The sequence below is a fragment of the Sus scrofa genome, chromosome 2 (assembly GCF_054392235.1).
Source record: "Sus scrofa isolate SSC_HxYL_T2T_F1_AM1 chromosome 2, Sscrofa_HxYL_maternal_Yorkshire_Landrace_v2.0, whole genome shotgun sequence".
NCBI lineage: Eukaryota > Metazoa > Chordata > Mammalia > Artiodactyla > Suidae > Sus > Sus scrofa.
In genome coordinates, this window is record NC_139384.1 from 72,647,132 (window position 1) to 72,665,139 (window position 18,008).

Consider the following 18,008-nt stretch of genomic DNA (forward strand, 5'->3'; position numbering starts at 1 on the left):
GGATTTGGGATGGAAGTACTATAAAATATCATTGTGATGATCATTGCACAACTATAAATGTAATACATTTCATTGAGTATAAAAAATAAATAAATAAAGCAAATGAAATAAAAACAAAAATAAATGTGACTTAGATTTAAAAAATGCAAGGAAAAACATTTACTACCAGGGAACAATCATAAAGAGAACATATATAATGAATGGTTTTCATAAGGTACATTCATTGCTCCTTTTATGATTATGACTAATGTTAGAAAAGATGGAGATATTTCATTAAGAGCAATGGAAATGTTCATGAGTGGGAAACACTGGAAGTTTTCAAGGAGAAATAGGAAGATAATACAATAAAAAGGCATAAAACAAGTCATCGGCCCTTTCATTCCAATGTGTAAGCACCCTTCTACATGAACACTGATTTTCCATAATTCAATGAGTAGTTAAGACTCATGACCCTTCAATCATGTGATCTTCCTGAGTTGAGGACAAGTGGCCTCTTTATAGCTGCCATTCTGAAGAATGCCATCAGAACCCTCTTTATGTCTCTGTTCCTCAGACTGTAGATGAAGGGGTTAAGCATGGGCATGACCACAGTGTACACCAATGACCCTGTTGCACTTGAGTGTGAGCTGTGGGTAGCAGTAGAGCTAAGGTATACACCGATGCTTGTACAATAAAACAAGGAGACAACAGAGAGATGAGACACACAGGTGGAAAAAGCTCTATACTTTCCCTGAGCAGATGAGATTCTATGTATGGAGGAAGCTATTTTAGAGTAAGAGTAAAATATTCCAGTGAGAGGACCACCAGCCAGCAGCACAGCTGCAATATATATCACTACATCATTAAGAAATGTGTCAGAACAGGCAAGTCAGACCATATGATTGACTTCACAGTAAAAGTGAGGGATTTCCACCTCTCTACAGAAGGATAGTTTCCATACCATTAAGGTTTGTAACAAGGAATGCAGAACACTGATTACCCAGCTAACCAGAACCAGAATTCCACAGAGTTGGGGGTTCATAATGACTGTGTAGTGCAGGGGGTGGCAGATGGCCACAAAGCAGTCATAGGCCACACAGTCAGGAGGAGGTCATCCAACCCTGCAAACAGCATTAGAAAATACACCTGGATGATGCAGGCTACATAGTTTATAACTTGTCTTTGTGTGTAGATGTTCCACAGCATCTTTGGGATGGTGGTGGAGACGAAACAGATGTCTACGAAGGACAGGTTGGAGAGGAAGAAGTACATGGGTGTGTGGAGGTGGGAGTCTGAGATGACAGCCAGAATGATGAGCAAGTTTCCAAACATAGTGATCAGGTACATGGAGAGGAAAAGCCCAAATATGAGGGGCTGCAGTTCTTGTTCCTCTGAGAATCCCGTAAGAAGAAATTCTGAAACACCTGTTATGTTCGTTGGTGCCATGTGGTGGAGGATACTACAAGGAAAGGGGATAATTTTCATACAAGTGGACATTACACACATTGTTGAAATGTTAATATTCATATTTTTTCTGTTAAAAATAATTTCAATATTTTGTTCTTGGACTTTACAATGCGTTTATGATTGTTAAAAATAGAATCTCCTAAAATTCAGTCATGGAGAATGAATACAGGAAATAAAAAATACATATAGTATATCAGATAGTGACAAGAGCTATGAGCTAAATGATAACAAGTATGAGGGAAAGAGTAAGGAGGGGTTACTATTTTTTTATGGCTATTCAGGAAAGACATGCAAATAAAGTGACATTTGAATAGGAGACCTCAAGGTAAAGAGAGCAGAAGCCATGAGCACTTCAAGAGAAATGGGTGCCTAGCAGGGAGAACAGACAGTGCAAAGGCCCTGAAGATGATGCTTGCTTAAGATGTTTGAATTTAAAAAAGGAAGCTAGGAGTTCCCCTTGTGGCACAGCGGAAACGAATCTGACTAAGAACCATGAGGTTGCAGGTTTGATCCCTGGCCTCACTCAGTGGGTTAAGGATCCGGCATTGCCATGAGCTGTGGTGTAGGTTGCAGATGCGGTTCAGCTCTGATGTTGCTGTGGCTGTGGCATAAGCTGGCGACTGTAGCTCCAGTTCGACCCCTACTCTGGGAACATCCATGTGCTGCAGGTATGGCCTTAAAAAAAAAAAAGCCACTGTGGGGATGGTAAAGGGAAAGAGGGAGAGTGAGGAGAGATAACATCAGAGATTGTTGCAGAACTAAGTGTAGGTGGCCTCCCTGCTGCTGCTGAACCTTCAAGTCACAAGGATTCCTTCATCCACAGTGTGTACCTCTAGCACTTTATGAAATTCTTGCAAAGGTGGCCTGTATGTATAAATGAAATCCATCTGTTGATTGAGTTCTGCCCTTTTTATATAAGAATCCCCTTGGAATATATGAGTTCAGTACTTGCTGAGACAAGCTCAGCAGGTGAGGGCTGAAGAATGAGTGCTGTGAAACTTAAGGAAAAAAGTTAACATAAAACAAGACACAGAGATATTTATCTTAATTAAAGGTGGGAACCAGGGGATTCAAGTTCTCAGGGACTAAGATCACCACCTCAAGAAACCACATTGCTTTTATTGTGCTCTTTAGGATTACATCAAGTGAGGAGGGATAGGTGCAGGATATAGTTTTTTTTTAATTTTTATTTTAAAAGTTCTTTTATTATTTAAAAGTCACATATCTGGTAGATGGTTAAGATTTTACTCCGACTTTTAGGCATTTAACAATCATTAGCATTTGAGGAAGGTTGGCCTTAGCTATCTATGCATAGCATCTAGAGAATTATCATTGTGCTTCCACAAATGGCATGCCTATCTGTGGCAAGCCAGTGTGCCTAGGTTTGCATCTTGATTCTCTTTGCTAATGCATATTCTGCTAACACTGCTCATAAACCACTTGGGGCCATGAGGTTCCTCTTTCTGTTATTTTAACAGGACACATCATGCTATGCAAATGGTGTGCCAATCTGCACAGGTCTGGCATGCCTAGACCAATGCATTATGTCCTCATTCAGCTGACCAAATGAATGACTTAGGCCTTTTGGTCTTTGTTCTTAAGCTTAAGTCATTTACCAGCACTGCAACAGTTTTTCAAGCAGGAATATGGGGTAAAGTAAAGCAGGACAAGATGGAGTTTTCAGCATAGAAAATAGAAGCAAAGAGGCTAAGAAAAGATTATAGTCCCCCAACAAGTGCTCCTGCTCTGAGGACTTCTTGTGTTACGGCAGATACCCAGCAGCCCTGTGCTGCAGCGTATCAGCTCTGGTGACAGCCCCGTGGCTGTAGCGTACCAGCTCCAGCAGCTCTGTGGCTGCAGTGGATCAGCTCTTTTACCCGGCGAGAAACCAAGCGAGCACTCGGAGAGTTGGAGAACTCAGGTTTATTACACCGGCGGGCTCAGACGAGATTGCTCTCCAGAGTCTGAGCCCAGAAGAAGGGTTTCACAAGCCTTTTATGGGCTACGTCTTCCGGGTCCAAGCTTGGCTAGTTGGACTGGAGTGATGTCAGGCAAGGTAGTAGATGCAGAAACAAATTTACAGAAGCAGATGCATGGGGGAGGACTGGTTGGGGCAGTTGGCTAGACTTTGCTTAGTCATCATGGCTGGGGTCTCTCCTTTCTACATTTTATTGGGACATTTTCTCCTACATTCCCCCCTCTTGATGCTTTTTCACATTCTTGGAGCAAGCATCAACCTTCCTGGTCTTCTTGGCCTGGAGGCTGATATAAGTGTGGCCGGGACATCACCACCGTTTGTAGCTTTATAGATTCTAGGCCTGAGGAGACAAACTTGACAAGACAGTTCAGGATACAGGGGCCAAATGTGAGGGCCATGAAGAGCACGAGGTGGGGCCCAGCCAAAGGCATGAGCCATGCCAACCAACTCCAGTAGTTGCCCCAATTTAACCATGAGTTATCTAATTCTTCCCTTCTCTTTGCTATGCATTCTTTTATTTGTTGGGCCATGTTTCTGACCTTTCCAGATCTGCTGGCATAAAGACAGCATTCTTCATCAGGCAAAGTTCCCCTTTTTCAGCAGTGAATTAGTCCAGTGCTCTCCTGTCTTGAAGGGCCACTTCTGCCATAGAGTCTACCTAATCTTGTAAGGCTACTAGGGAAGGAGCTACTTGTTCCATGTCATCTGTGAATTCTTTAGATAATTGATGATAATAAGCAGTGGAGGATGCTATTCCTCCCACTCCTGCTCCTATCCCTGCTGAAATTCCCAAACCAACTAAATAAGGGGATAATTTGCATTGCTGTCTTGTTCTGCCATGTGCCTCTATGGGCACCATTAGAGACTGATTCCCAGGGACAATATCTATTTGAGGAGTGACAAAGGCTAGAGTGCAGGTCCCTGTCCAATTAGCAGGGAGGCACTGGTAAGCATCTGTTAATCCTGTCCCATCCCATTGATCATTGTCCCAGTCTGTTGCCCCTGGAGTGAGCAGCAGGGTGAGTGTTAACAGAACTATGATTCCCTTAATCCTTCTCACTGACCCATTATGAACAGGGATTCTAGTATACTGACAGTCAGGAGATACATCACACAGATGAGTAGCTGGGCTCCCTGTCCCCATTCTGAAGGGGATACTGCATATAGCCCCACTCCAAATATGAGGGCTATGGCAATTTCAATTACCAATATTCCCCACCAGAGCATGAATTCAGTTCAAGTTTGCACAGAGATCCTCTGGCCTCCACTTGTACAAATCAACCAACTTCCAGTATGTGGCTGAAGCAGAGCTGTAGACTCAAGTTTCTGCCATGCGTAGACTGGCCAGCTTCTGGGTGTGACCAGAGCAGGGCCTGCCATCCTCCAACACCATATGTCTCTGGAACTTGATCCTGAGGGGGGTTCTCAGGATGCCGGACAGCTTCCCAGGTGTCTGTGTCAATGGTGGGAGCAGCCTTCTTTATTCTGGTGTGATGGATCCATGGGGTAATACCTGTAACCTTTATAGCAGTTGGGGTTGCTGTGCAACCCTTAATTTACAAATGTTAACCAATAGCCACATCAAAGAATGTATCGAAGCCCATGTTCCTACACTGACTACCTGAGTTAATATTCTGCCTCAATCCCACCAGTGAGTTGGAGACTCTAACTGTGGGGAAAAGGGGCAATAACCGCTCTGACTTCTTTCTGCTGAAAAGGGGCATCGTTAGGGAAAGCAGTTAGGTCTCCACTCATGGGACGGTCAAGTGGGCTTTGATACATTGCCTTGGGTACCCCTTCTATCAACATTTTAAGGTTGATGGCTTTTAATCAGGGTGTAATGAAGCAAGAAATACAGTTAATTATACAGGGACTGAATAAAAAGATATGGTGAAGAAATATTTTCACCAGGAGGAGGAGGTCATCTGGTTCCATAGGGCAGCTCCAAAAGCTGGAGCTGGATAGGACCGCTCATGAATCTACTGTTGAAGATCTAGCAGGGAATTAGACACATTCTGTGAACAATCAAGTATACAACATTTAGATTTTATAATAGCACAGGTAACTTGTATGATTTTTCTGATTTCTCTGGCTGGTTATGAAACACTTGTATGCCTTGGTCAACATGTAATTGAAAGCTACATTATGTCCTTGTGAGCAGTATGATTTATGGTACCACATTACTTTTAAAGTGAACTTACTCAAATATAGACAGTCCCCATAAGGCACAAAATTCTCTTCTCAGTGTCCACTTCCCACACACCTTGTATCACTTTCTGTATCCATATTAGTCTGTCCCTTATTTTCCAACCAGAGCAATCAGCTGAAGACCGACTATCTTTCTTTTGCCTTAATAAAATGCAGTTCCATCCCTCATTCCTTCTATATTGAAAGCACACACATTCTACTTTTCTAAAGCAAACATGGACTGTCCTTTATAATTTCTCAAAACACATGTTTTTCTTATGGAGACCATTCAGGGTGGTACAGATCATATTGATTAATTATTCTAAATACCTTTAGTTTCTGTTTAGTAACTGATGTCTCAGTGTCTCATTTGACTTCTGTTAAACCTAGGTACGATAAGATATTATACCTAATGTTGACAGCTGTAACGACATGTGTGTATTAGTTAGATCAGCAAACTTCAATTCTAATTTAAGATATTGATTTAATACTGAATATTTCCCAGTTTACTGGAACCTAAAATTAATTCTGGTCAGTTAGTTACCTTCCATATTTTGAGAATTTATATATGCAAAGCCTTAGTCAAGGAAATGCAGAATAAAGGCATCTTTTAAATCTGATACAGTAACCCATGCTGCTGTTTCTGGAATTTGTGAAAGAAGAGTGTAGAGATTGGGCACCACTGGATGTAATGAGACCAGTGTCTCATTTATTAGATGAAGGTCTTGTACTAGGAACCAATCCCTGTTAAGTTTTTGCACTCCCAATGTGGGAGTGTTACAAGGGCTGATACATTCAATTAATAATCTGTTCTCTTATGCTTCCTATAATTGAGATAAGTCCCTGTCATGCCTTGGGTCTCAGAGGATACTGCTTTTGGCAAAGAAATAAATTCTGGTCTTTAAGACTTATTTCCACCAGTTGAGTATTTTTTGCTCTTGCTATGTTTCCTCCTATGGCCCAGAGTTCTGGGTCAGTATATACTTCCATCCAAGGCAGGCATAAACCTTGATTAGGCTCCATTGCCATGTGAATTGAGGCTTTAACCTCTTACAAAATATCTCTTTCTAAAAGAGGAGTTGAACTCTCTGGAACAATCAGAAAGGCATGAGAAAAGAAAATGGATTCCCAGTCACAACTCAAAGGTTGTGTAAGAAATTTTGTAACCGGCTTGCCAGAAATATAAATGTAGCAGATATATGAGGGAGGGGCCCAGGATTGGAGAGAAGGACTGAAAAGTGGCTCCCATATTCAGGAGGAAGTCAATAGGCTGTCTTCCTACATTTAGAGTCACCCAGGTCTCCTGAGTGGTGAGAAGGACAGGAGCCATTATGGAAATGTCCTGTCAGCCTTGATCCTGGGCCTGAGGGGGGTCAACCCCAGAGACCTTCATCTTCAGGGGCAGTCCCTCTTCCAATGATCTCCCCAACATATGGGGCATGGCCTAGGTGTTATGGTCTGAGTCTTGGGGCATTCCATTTAAAGGGTCCCTCTTCTCCACAGAGGAAACAGGCTCCGAGCATAGGTCTCTGCCCTAGTCCTCTCACCTTGGAAACTCCCAGGTTGACTCCCTGTAGTGCCATAACTAGAGCCTCAGCCTTTGTCTCTCCTCTCCTTCTCCTTTTATTCTTCCTGCCCCAGATTATAACATACTTGAATTGCTACTCTGAGGAGGTGCTCCAGGTCCTGATCAGGGCCAAAAGCCAATTTTTGGATCTTTCTCCATATATCTGGCAACAATTGAGCTATGAATTTATCCTTAAGAATTATTCAGCCCTCCATTGTTTCTGGGTTCCCTGTTTTATGTTTTCTCAATGCCTTTCTGAGTCTTTTTAAGAAAGCTGATGGACTCTTATTCCCCTAGTAAACCTCTGATAGTTTTTGACAGGCTTTTAATCCCTTAACTATACAAGTAATAAAATCATTTCTATGCCAATTGTTATTATCTCCCTCATTAGCAGACCAATTGGGATTGCTCATAGGAACTGCCAGACACCCTGTGGGGAATCTTTATCATTCCTCTTCTAATCTGCCTCTGGCATTTATAGCATCATTCCATTCATCTTCCCCAGCTTTGAGCAGTTTTGGAGACTTTATGTAATTTTCCACTTATAGTCAATGTCTGTTTCCGTAATAACATGACATCTTTGAAGGCTAACTCAAAGGACTGCATGAGACCCTGAAAACCTCAATATATCTGGGTCATCAGCAAATTTTCCCAAATCTGTTTTTATTTGCCCTAAGTCCTGAAGTGAAATGGGTGTATGGACCTGTATTTGGCCCCCATTCTCTGTTTGCTACTTCTTGTAAAGGGAATAGAGAGATATATAACTTTGGCACTGGCTTGGGGGGAGGAGGAGCCTTGAGCAGTATTGGAGAAGGCTGGCTAACTTCTGGCTAATTGGAGAATGGTATTATAAGCTAGTGAGCCTTCAGATGGCTGTTGCTCTCCATCTGACAGATTATATAATGGCCAGGCTTTTGTTCAAAAGAAAATTAAATGTTTCTTTTTCAGAATCTCAGGGTCAAACTTTTTCCAGTTCTTCAAGGCACATGTCAGAGGGGTTGCTATTGTCATGCACCAGGCTTGAGGGTGTGGCTCCCATCCAAAAAAGACAAAAAACAGCATCCAGTACCTATTGTCCTTTCTTGGCTATGTGAGGGTGTCCCCTCTCTCATATGGAGCAGCTAGACACTAGTGGTCAAATGTCCCATCCGACCTCAGGCTGACTGGAATTAACCACTCTTTACCAGCATAGCCTCTCTTCCCATCCTCCCTGCCCATTGCCTGTCTCTGGACAGAGGTGAAGAAAACCCAGGCATACAGGCCCTGCCCTGAGTTTTCAAATCCTTAGATGTTCACTCTGACATGCCCTGTATTAACATTAGGAAAGTTTCTAAACCACAGTTAACAGGTAAATTGGATGAACCAGCCATCAATTACTCCAACCAGGATGAAAGTAAACAGCAAAAAGCAAAACTGACTATGCCGAGGCTCTGAGGCTAAACACTTGGCCTAAGTTGGATGAATACTAGCTATGAACTCCTTTTCCCCCACAGGCCTGGTAACAACTCAGGATGGTCTCAACATCTAGAGGTCTGTTTCCTTTGCCCCCACAGCTCTATTTGAGGTAATGAATGGCAAAGGAAATTATGAAAGATCAGGTTAGTTTTATACCATAATCTTCAGAAAATCCCTTTTTGAAATCTTTGATCACACAGTCTACAACCACAGGTTTAGACTTGGGTGAACCCATGGTGTCTTTATGTGGATCTTTTCTATGGCTTGATATTATGAGACCTTCTCTGGCCTCGTGGGTGGTATCCCCAATAGCTTTGCCTCCACCACTTTTGAAAGCAAGACAGATCCCACTCAGCTTGCTCTATGACTGGGAAGAGCACCTGCTTTCTTGTAAATATCTCCGATCCATCTGGGCCCCCAGTCTCAGGAAGGCACTCTCAGACAAGTTCTAATGTTTTAGGCAAAGGACAGGGGACTTTGTACCCAATCCTCCCTATACCCTGAACTGAGCCAAGGATGACAGGCTTGTCTCCCTGACTCAGATCCTGGGCCTCCATGAACTGACAAAATGGGGAGTCCCATGGCTGGTTTAGAATCTGGGCCAGGAGTTCCTGGAGGCCCAGGGGCAAGGTCAAATTAGATCATCTCCTTGGAGGAATTTATGGCCCAAAATGGCGGAAGCACAGGGGTCTCTGGCTCATGGGCTTCTGGGTTAGGTCCCACACCATGTGGCCACCCTGTGCCGGTGTCGCAGACAAAACAAGGGAGGGTGCCCCCTTCTCAGAAGGTGGCCATTCAGATGTCCACCTGACCGCCCCCATCTCGGGAGTTTAGGTGCCTCTTAACAATTGGCTGGTTTGTATAATCCCCGAACTTGGATTGGACTCGCAGGGAGGGAAGAGAACCCTCAGAGTCCGCTGCAGCCATAAGCCCTATGAGGTCACCACGGAACTGCAGGTTAGGACCCACTTGGACTCCATAGCCACTAAGACTGTGGAGCCAAAAACTCAAACCTGAAGCACAAGCGAATCAGGCTGCTCATTCACTCTCACAATGCCTCCCACTCCCTGGGAGTCCATAAGGAGTAGCTCGATCAAACACAACTTTCAATCAGCTGCACCTGACAGTTGCTCCACCCAAGCAAGAGGTTCCTCTGCTTCCAATCTGGAGCACTAGGACTGCTGCTCCGGTCAGGCACAGCTTCCTACCGGGAGAGTCTCCCTCAGGGGGTGATCAGTCCCCTCTTCTGCCCACTGGGGCAGGACCTGACTGGGGTTGGCCCTGGGGCCTTACCTTGTCCAGATGCCTTTCTGGTGAGTTTGTCCATCTCTCCACTGAGTCTGGTCGGGGTTCGGTCACCCGGGAGTCAGGAATGCCGCTCACCAAGGAGGACCCGGAACACCATCAGGTGGCGTGCCACCTCGTTCAGTTTGAGGCTCCCCAGCTCCCGGGTGGCCTTACCTCTGTTCCGGTAGCTCAAGGGCCAGAATGGTTGGAATCTCGCTGGGGCCTCCAGAAATGTTACGGCAGATACCCAGCAGCCCTGTGCTGCAGCGTATCAGCTCTGGTGACAGCCCCATGGCTGTAGCGTACCAGCTCCAGCAGCTCTGTGGCTGCAGTGGATCAGCTCTTTTACCCGGCGAGAAACCAAGCGAGCACTCGGAGAGTTGGAGAACTCAGGTTTATTACACCGGCGGGCTCAGACGAGATTGCTCTCCAGAGTCTGAGCCCAGAAGAAGGGTTTCACAAGCCTTTTATGGGCTACGTCTTCCGGGTCCAAGCTTGGCTAGTTGGACTGGAGTGATGTCAGGCAAGGTAGTAGATGCAGAAACAAATTTACAGAAGCAGATGCATGGGGGAGGACTGGTTGGGGCAGTTGGCTAGACTTTGCTTAGTCATCATGGCTGGGGTCTCTCCTTTCTACATTTTATTGGGACATTTTCTCCTACACTTGCACTGCACAATCCATGGACACACACACACACACACACACACGCACACACACAACTTTGGCATAACAGTTTGTGTTACTTCTGTGTATTTTCACCCCTAACTACTCTGGCTTAGGGGTTGATGTAACTCAAGTTAATCAGATCAAATTATGTACAAACAACATCCAGAAATTCCAGTTTGTAATCTCAGGTACCAATAAATTTGGGAGTTCGATTTTGGTATGGAAATTTTCTCCTTTATATTAAAGATACATAACTAATAAGATACATACATAGATACATAAAAAATCTTTTCAGTGAACAAATATGCCTGTATATATACCTATCATCTTTCTGTAAACCTGGATATTAATGTATATATATTTCTCTATAACTGTCTATCCATCTGTCTATCATCTATCTATAGAAAATAGACGTGAAAGGGAATAAAGATCTGATAAACTCAAATTGTCCCTGAGAGACTGTAGTAAAGAAAATCTTTGGTTCTGGAGACATTTTTGTAGGCTGTTAGAGTTCCTTGATGCCCAGGAAAAATAATAAAAAAGAAAAAATAAATTTATGCAGAAGTGAAAGTAGCAGTATAATTATGACCTGAAACACAAATTGTACAGATGGAGAGAAAACTGAGCAAAGGGAATAAACCAAGACTTTATAAAAGGATGTATAAAAAGTACAATGAATATGAATTGAATGTTGGCCATTTTTAATAACAGGCAGCAAATTTTGTTTTACCAAGTATGTGAATATATGTACACTCCTACAAGGATAAGTTTAGAAAAACAAAAAGTTAGGAAAGCAAAAGAATGACAAGGAGAATGAAAACATGCTAAACAGTGTGATTTCAAAACAAGTGTGGTAAACAGAGTCGAATGGAAAATTAAAAACTATTTGAATAAGAGATGAAATAGTAGTAATTTATAATATCAATGTGGATTAATTGAATTGACAATGACTTAAATGGGAAATAATATATTAAATAATGTTCCTAGAATGTCCTGGCAGGTAGTACCTGCTCAGTTTTATTATTTGATGAATGAACTGTGACTTAGGTCTTATTATATACAAACATTTAATATGAGGTAAGATTGTATTTCAATTCATTTGCAAAAATTGAATTGTTGATGAAAGTTGTCATAATCACCTACCTTGAAAAAATGAAGTTTTTTGCCTCCCTCAAACTGCTTACAAAAATTAGAGTGATTAGGACTGAGCGTAAGAGTAACCTACACATTTCAGATGAATATCTTGACATCTAAATGTATAAAATTAATGGGCCAGAAAAACCATCTTAAATAATGTAAGAAATTTAGAAGAAAGACACAGACATGTGTAACATAGTAAATTAAAAAAAATTGACCCAAAATATGCCTCAAAATCAATTGTAGAAAAATTGGAATGCAGAAAAATGAGCATATAATACATGGGTAAATGATAATAACAAGCAAATCAAAATGGTGACTATATATATAAATCTTTGCTCTAACTCACTACATAGTTTAGGTAACAATAAGAAAGCTCTCTGCAGTCTGTCATACCACAGTCCCGGGGAAAAAACTTAAACATCCGACACATTTTGGGGGGGGGATTTTTGAACTAGTAGCAAAGATATACTCTTTAATTTTCCTTGCAGAAATGTAAAGTGTTAAAAGATTTTAGGGAAAAATGTTGGCATTCCCGTCGTGGTTCGGTGTTTAACGAATCTGACTAGAAACCATGAGGTTGTGGGTTTGATCCCTGGCCTTGCTCAATGGGTTAAGAATCCGTCGTTGCCGTGAGCTGTGGTGTAGGTTGCAGATGCGGCTCAGATCCCGAGTTGCTGTGGCTCTGGTGTAGGCTGGTGGCTACAGCACTAGCCTGGGAACTTCCATATGCCAAGGGAGCAGCCCTAGAAAAGGCAAAAAGACCAAAAAAAAAAAAAAAAGAGAAAGAAAAAAGAAAAAAAGGAAAAGATTTTAGGGAAAAGTGTGAAGATAGCTATATATATTCAAAATATAGATATTCTTTAACTAAATGTTCTTCAGTGTTGGCACAATGGACATTGGACATTCTGGGCCAGATCAGTGTTCATGGTGGGGTCTGCTCTGTGAACTGTCCAAAGTTTAGAGCATCCCTGAGTTATGTATAATACTTCAGTATGATCCCTCCCTGTGTGACAGCCAAAAAAGTCTCTGGACATTGCCCAGTTAACCCTGGGAGACAAAATCATTCATGGTAAGAATGACAGTTTGAATGTCATTCTCAATACATTTGTGTAGCATTGATATTACAGCAACTTGACGATAAAGGGTACGAAAATCCATCAAAGTGAGAGTAGCACAGGCAGACTATGACCTGTTATACAGATATATAATATAAATACATTTAACAATATGGAATAACAATTATGAATCTTCATTAAATTAGTGATTGGAAACAAGTCTGTGAGGAATTACTAAGCAGGAAAACAGGACAAAACTTAGGAGCAATGATGCAGTAAAACATAGAGTTTTACAATGTGCAAGGGTCTTATTCTTGCATGTGTATAAAAGTGTATGAGTATGCATACTTGCATGATATAGAAAGAAAAGTTTTAAAATAAACTCAGAACTTGGGGGAAATATCAGTGAGAATGAAATTAGATTAAGTGGAGTTGTTTCAAAACAACTGCGTGTAACACAATAAAAGGCAAACCTTCAAGTATGTTCTATAAAGAGGATGCAAACTATTTTACATTTAGAATGGAGAAGCAATGATATCCTCCTGTATAGCACAGGGAAATATATCCAATCTCTTGGGATAGAAAATATGAGAAGAAGAATGTGTATGTATGTGTGACTGGGTCACTTTGCTGTACAGCAGAAATTGGCACGACATTGTAAATCAACTATACTTTAAAAAATAAAAATGGTAAAATTAAAAAAGATAATGGTAATAATCTAACACATCAACATGGGTCATAAAATAAAATTAAATTGCCAATGACTTGGACATAAGAGACTATAATGGAAGGGTTTTAAAATGTATGGAGAAAAGAGGATCTAAGTTATAACTTCATCTTATTTGAAGATTTGTGGATTTCAGTATCTTTAAGAGAGATACAGGTGATCTTGTGTCAACTGGTATAGAAGGATGCCTTACTAATGATGGCTGAATGTGATGCAACATTTAAATACAGATCAGATCACAAAAGATAAAGAAATGAACCTATCTACAAAACAGAAACAGACTCATAGGCATAGAGAATAGACTTGTGGTTGCCAAGGGGGAGGGGGAGGAGGAAGGAGTGGATGAATAGGGAGTTTGGGGTTAGTAGATGCAAACTATTACATTTAGAATGAATAAGCAATGCAGTCCTACTGTACAGCACAGGGAACTCTGTCCAATATCTTGGGTTAGAATATGATGGGATACAATACAAGGAAAATAATGTATATATGTATATCTTGGGTCACTTTGCTGTACAATGAAAATTGGCACAATATTGTAAATCAACTATACTTGGATAAAGAAATGTTGAGGAATAATTGAGATTTAAAATCTTGGAAACTTATAAAAGATGATTTATCAGCACTAAGGATGCATAATTTTCACTATCTTTTTTTGTTTAAAACAATGATTTGCTTAATGCGTAAACCCAATTCTTTGGAAAAGTTGAGATTAAAAAGCAATGGAGAGAACAAATATGATTTAGGAGCAATGATGCAGTAAAACATAGAGTTTTACAATGTGCAAGGGTCTCATAATGTAATTTCTACATTACAGAAAATTTATGTACACACAAAATTCCTTTCAAATACATCTATATTTACATAAGAAAACTTAAAATCAAACAACCAATTTGTGAAAAAATCTCCAATTCTCTTTTTGAGAGCTTGCACTCAAAAACAGGAATCAAAGTTCTCTGATCCTATTATACAAAAGCAGAGAATTCATGCAGATAATGAGGTACAGAGAAATTTAAGTGGCTAAAAAAATCCACATACATATTCAGCTTTAGAGACAATGAAATAATTTCAAAGTAAGATCATTAGCAACCCATCTTTACATACAAATTTTCTTTCTTTCTTTTTTTTTTTTTAACAGAAGATACTATGAAGTGTATGTCTTTGGCAACTGGTGTTTCAAGAAGGCATTGCAAGCATTCTTTAGTGTGAATTTTTCTGATCAATATTACTAAAACATGGTCAAATATGCCCCATCAAAAATTAGAAAAGAATTGGGAGTTCCTGTCGTGGCACAGCAAAAACAATTCCAACTAGTATCCATGAGGATGTGGGTTGGATTCCTGGCCTCAGTGGGTCGGGGATCCAGTGTTGCCATGAGCTGTAGAGTAGGTTGCAGATGTGGCTCTGATCTTGTGTTGCTGTGATTGTGGTGTTGGCTTGCAACTGTAGATCCGATTCAAACCCTAGCCTAGGAACTTCCATATGCCACGTGTGCGGCCCTAAAAAGCAAAAAAAGAAAAGAAAGAAAGAAATGCCTTCACTATATTTTAGATCCCTCCATCGCTAATACCCTATTTCTCTATTCCAGTTAATTACTCTGATATTGGACATATACTATACTTTTACTGGAAATACTTTATGTCTCTTATCACTCTTCTTATTGGGCTTCCATTCCTATCATTTATTGGCATCACCTTACTAAGATTAATGTTCACTTATCCTTTAATATCTAAAAATATATTGATATTTAATCAAGCAAGCAAACACCCATAGTGCTCTCTGGGCTCTGGGCTAGGCTGAAATGTTTCTCATGTTACCTCTGTTAAATGTTCTTTCTGACCTTTTCTTGCAGTGTCTTTTGGGTTCTTGGAATCTTGCATGGGAAATGTGAGAGAACGTTATCTGTGTGAAATTCTGAATCCCCTCCTGGATGGTTGATGATGGAGAGTGGAGCTCTGTCTCCGGTTAAGACAGCAGTAAGGAATCAAGCACCAGTCTTTTAGTATGATTAAGGACTCCCAAAGCAAGAACCTGTCTCTCCCATGCCCTGCAGGGAGGGCTGCAGCAGAGGAGAGATTACAGCTCTCTATGTCTGTTCATTAAGTATATTTCCCTAAGGTTACAAAGACCTATATAAGTACATGATTTCCCCGTGGACACTGATCTGGACAGAAAAGATATTTTTCTTCTGATTCTCTGTTCCCAGGATACCAGTTATAAGTCAGGAGATTTTTGTGTCTATTAATCCTTCTCCATTAACTCTCTTGCCTTCCAGAGGGCTCAACTCCCAGTACCTTATCCTAACTCTGAATTTAAGTTTTTGCCAACATATGAGGCAACTGTATTGACAGGTCCCCTGGATCATTAAAGTATTGTCTTGTGCTGGTACATAGCCCATGACACCCTTAGAAAATTATCATTCTCCTCTTGTAAGAGGGACAACTTTGTCTTTTTAATGTAAAACATTGGGCAGTATACTCTTTGGCTTCCTACATTTTTGCTAAAGCCATTAGGAATTTTATACTTATGTCTGAAGTTGAGAGCAACCATTTTGCCCTCATAATAAAATATTTTTAAGTTATGAGACAGATTTAGATATTTTTAGGTGCCAACACCTGGCTTAGAACATGATAGGCATTAACTGATTTAATTTTTAGAGAAGTTCATTCTGTAAAACCATACCATTATAACTCCATCTTCTGTTTTAGGAATGGTGTTCAGGGGAAATGAATGTTATGCTGAATATTACAAAACTGATTTGTGGATGGGTAATTTTTATTTTTTATTTTATTTTAATTAGAGTATTCTTGACTTATGGTATTATGTCAATATTTACTGTACTGCATAGTGACCCAGTCTCTCTCTCTCTTTCTACATGTGCATGCATGTGTGAACACACATGCACACATTCTTGTTCTCATACTATATTCCATCATATTCTATACAAAGGGATTTTATCTAGTACTCTGTGCTGTACAGTAGGACCTTACTGCTTATCCATTTTAAATGTAAAAATTTGCATCTGCCAATCCCAAACTCCCCATCCATCCCACTCTTTCTCCTCTCTCCCTTGGCAATCAAAGTCTGTTCTTTATGTCTGTAAGTCTGTTTCTGTTTTTGCAGATAGGTTCATTTTTTGCCTTATTTTATATTCCACACATAAGTGATGTCTTATGTGATATTTGTCTTTCTTTTTCTGACTTGCTTCACTTAGTGTAAGAATCCCTAGTTGCATCCATATCACTGCAAATGCCATTATTAGATCTTTTTAATGGCTGAGTAGTATTCCATTGTATATATGTACCATATCTTCTTAATCCATTCATCTATTGATGGACATTCAGGATGGCATGATGGTATAGATTCAATGGATATTTAGGTTGTTTCCATGTCTTGTCCATTGTGAATAGTGCTGCAGTGACCACAGGGGTGCAAGAATCTTTTTGAGTACAAGTTTTATTGGGATATATGCCTAGGAGTGTGATTGTTGGATCATATGAAAGTTATGTTTTGTTTTCTGAGGAACCTACATATTGTTTTCCATAGTGGTTGTACCAGTTTACATTCCCACCAATAGTGAAAACTTCTCATATATACATGGAACATTCTCCAGGATAGATTACTTCTTGGGCCACAGATCAAGCCTCAGTAAATTTAAGAAAGTTGAAATCATATCTATCATCTTTTCTGACCAGAGTGCTATGAGAAATTGATCACAAGATAAACACTGATCACAAGATAAACACTGAAAAACCCCCCACAAATATGTGGATGCTGAACAATATGCTACTGAACAACAAATGGATACCTGAAGAAATTAAAGCAGAAATGAAAAAAATACCCAGAGACAAATGACAATGAAAACACAACAATGCAGGAGTTCCTGATGTGGTGCAGTAGGATAAGGATCCTGTATTATCTCTGCAGTGGCTCTGGTCAAGCTGAGGTGTGGGTTAATGATCCAGCATTGCTGCAGTTGTGGTGTAGTTTGCATCTGTGGCTCAGATTTTATGCCATGGGTGTGCCCCAAAAAGAAAAACAAACAAATAAAACACATGAAAAGAAACAAATGAAAAACCCCCAAAATCTAAGACAATCCAAAATGTATGGGACACAGCTAGGAAGTTCTAAGATAAAAGTTTATAGCAACAAAATCTTATCTCAGGAAAGAAGAAAAATCTCAAGTAAACAACCTAAACTTACAACTAAAGCAACTAGAGAAAGAAGAGCAAACAAAACCCCAAGTTAGTAGAAGGACAGAAATAAATCTCAGAAGCAATAAATGAAATAGAGACAAAGAAAACAGTAGAGATCAATGAGATCTTCAAACTTTCAACAAATGGGAGTTCCCATCATGTCTCAGTAGTTAATGAACCTGACTAGGAACCATGAGGTTGCAGGTTTGATCCCTGGCCTTGCTCAGTGGGTTAAGGATCTGGTGTTGCTGTGAGCTGTGGTGTAGGTCACCGAAGGGGCTCGGATCTGGTGTTGCTGTGGCT

General features: G+C 40.6%; 1 pseudogene; it reads right to left on the minus strand.

Annotated features, from left to right (window-relative positions):
- Nucleotides 1-454: 454 nt before the first annotated feature.
- On the minus strand, nucleotides 455-1,425 carry LOC100513461 (olfactory receptor 7A17-like; annotated as a pseudogene).
- Between the last annotated feature and the right edge of the window lie 16,583 nt (nucleotides 1,426-18,008).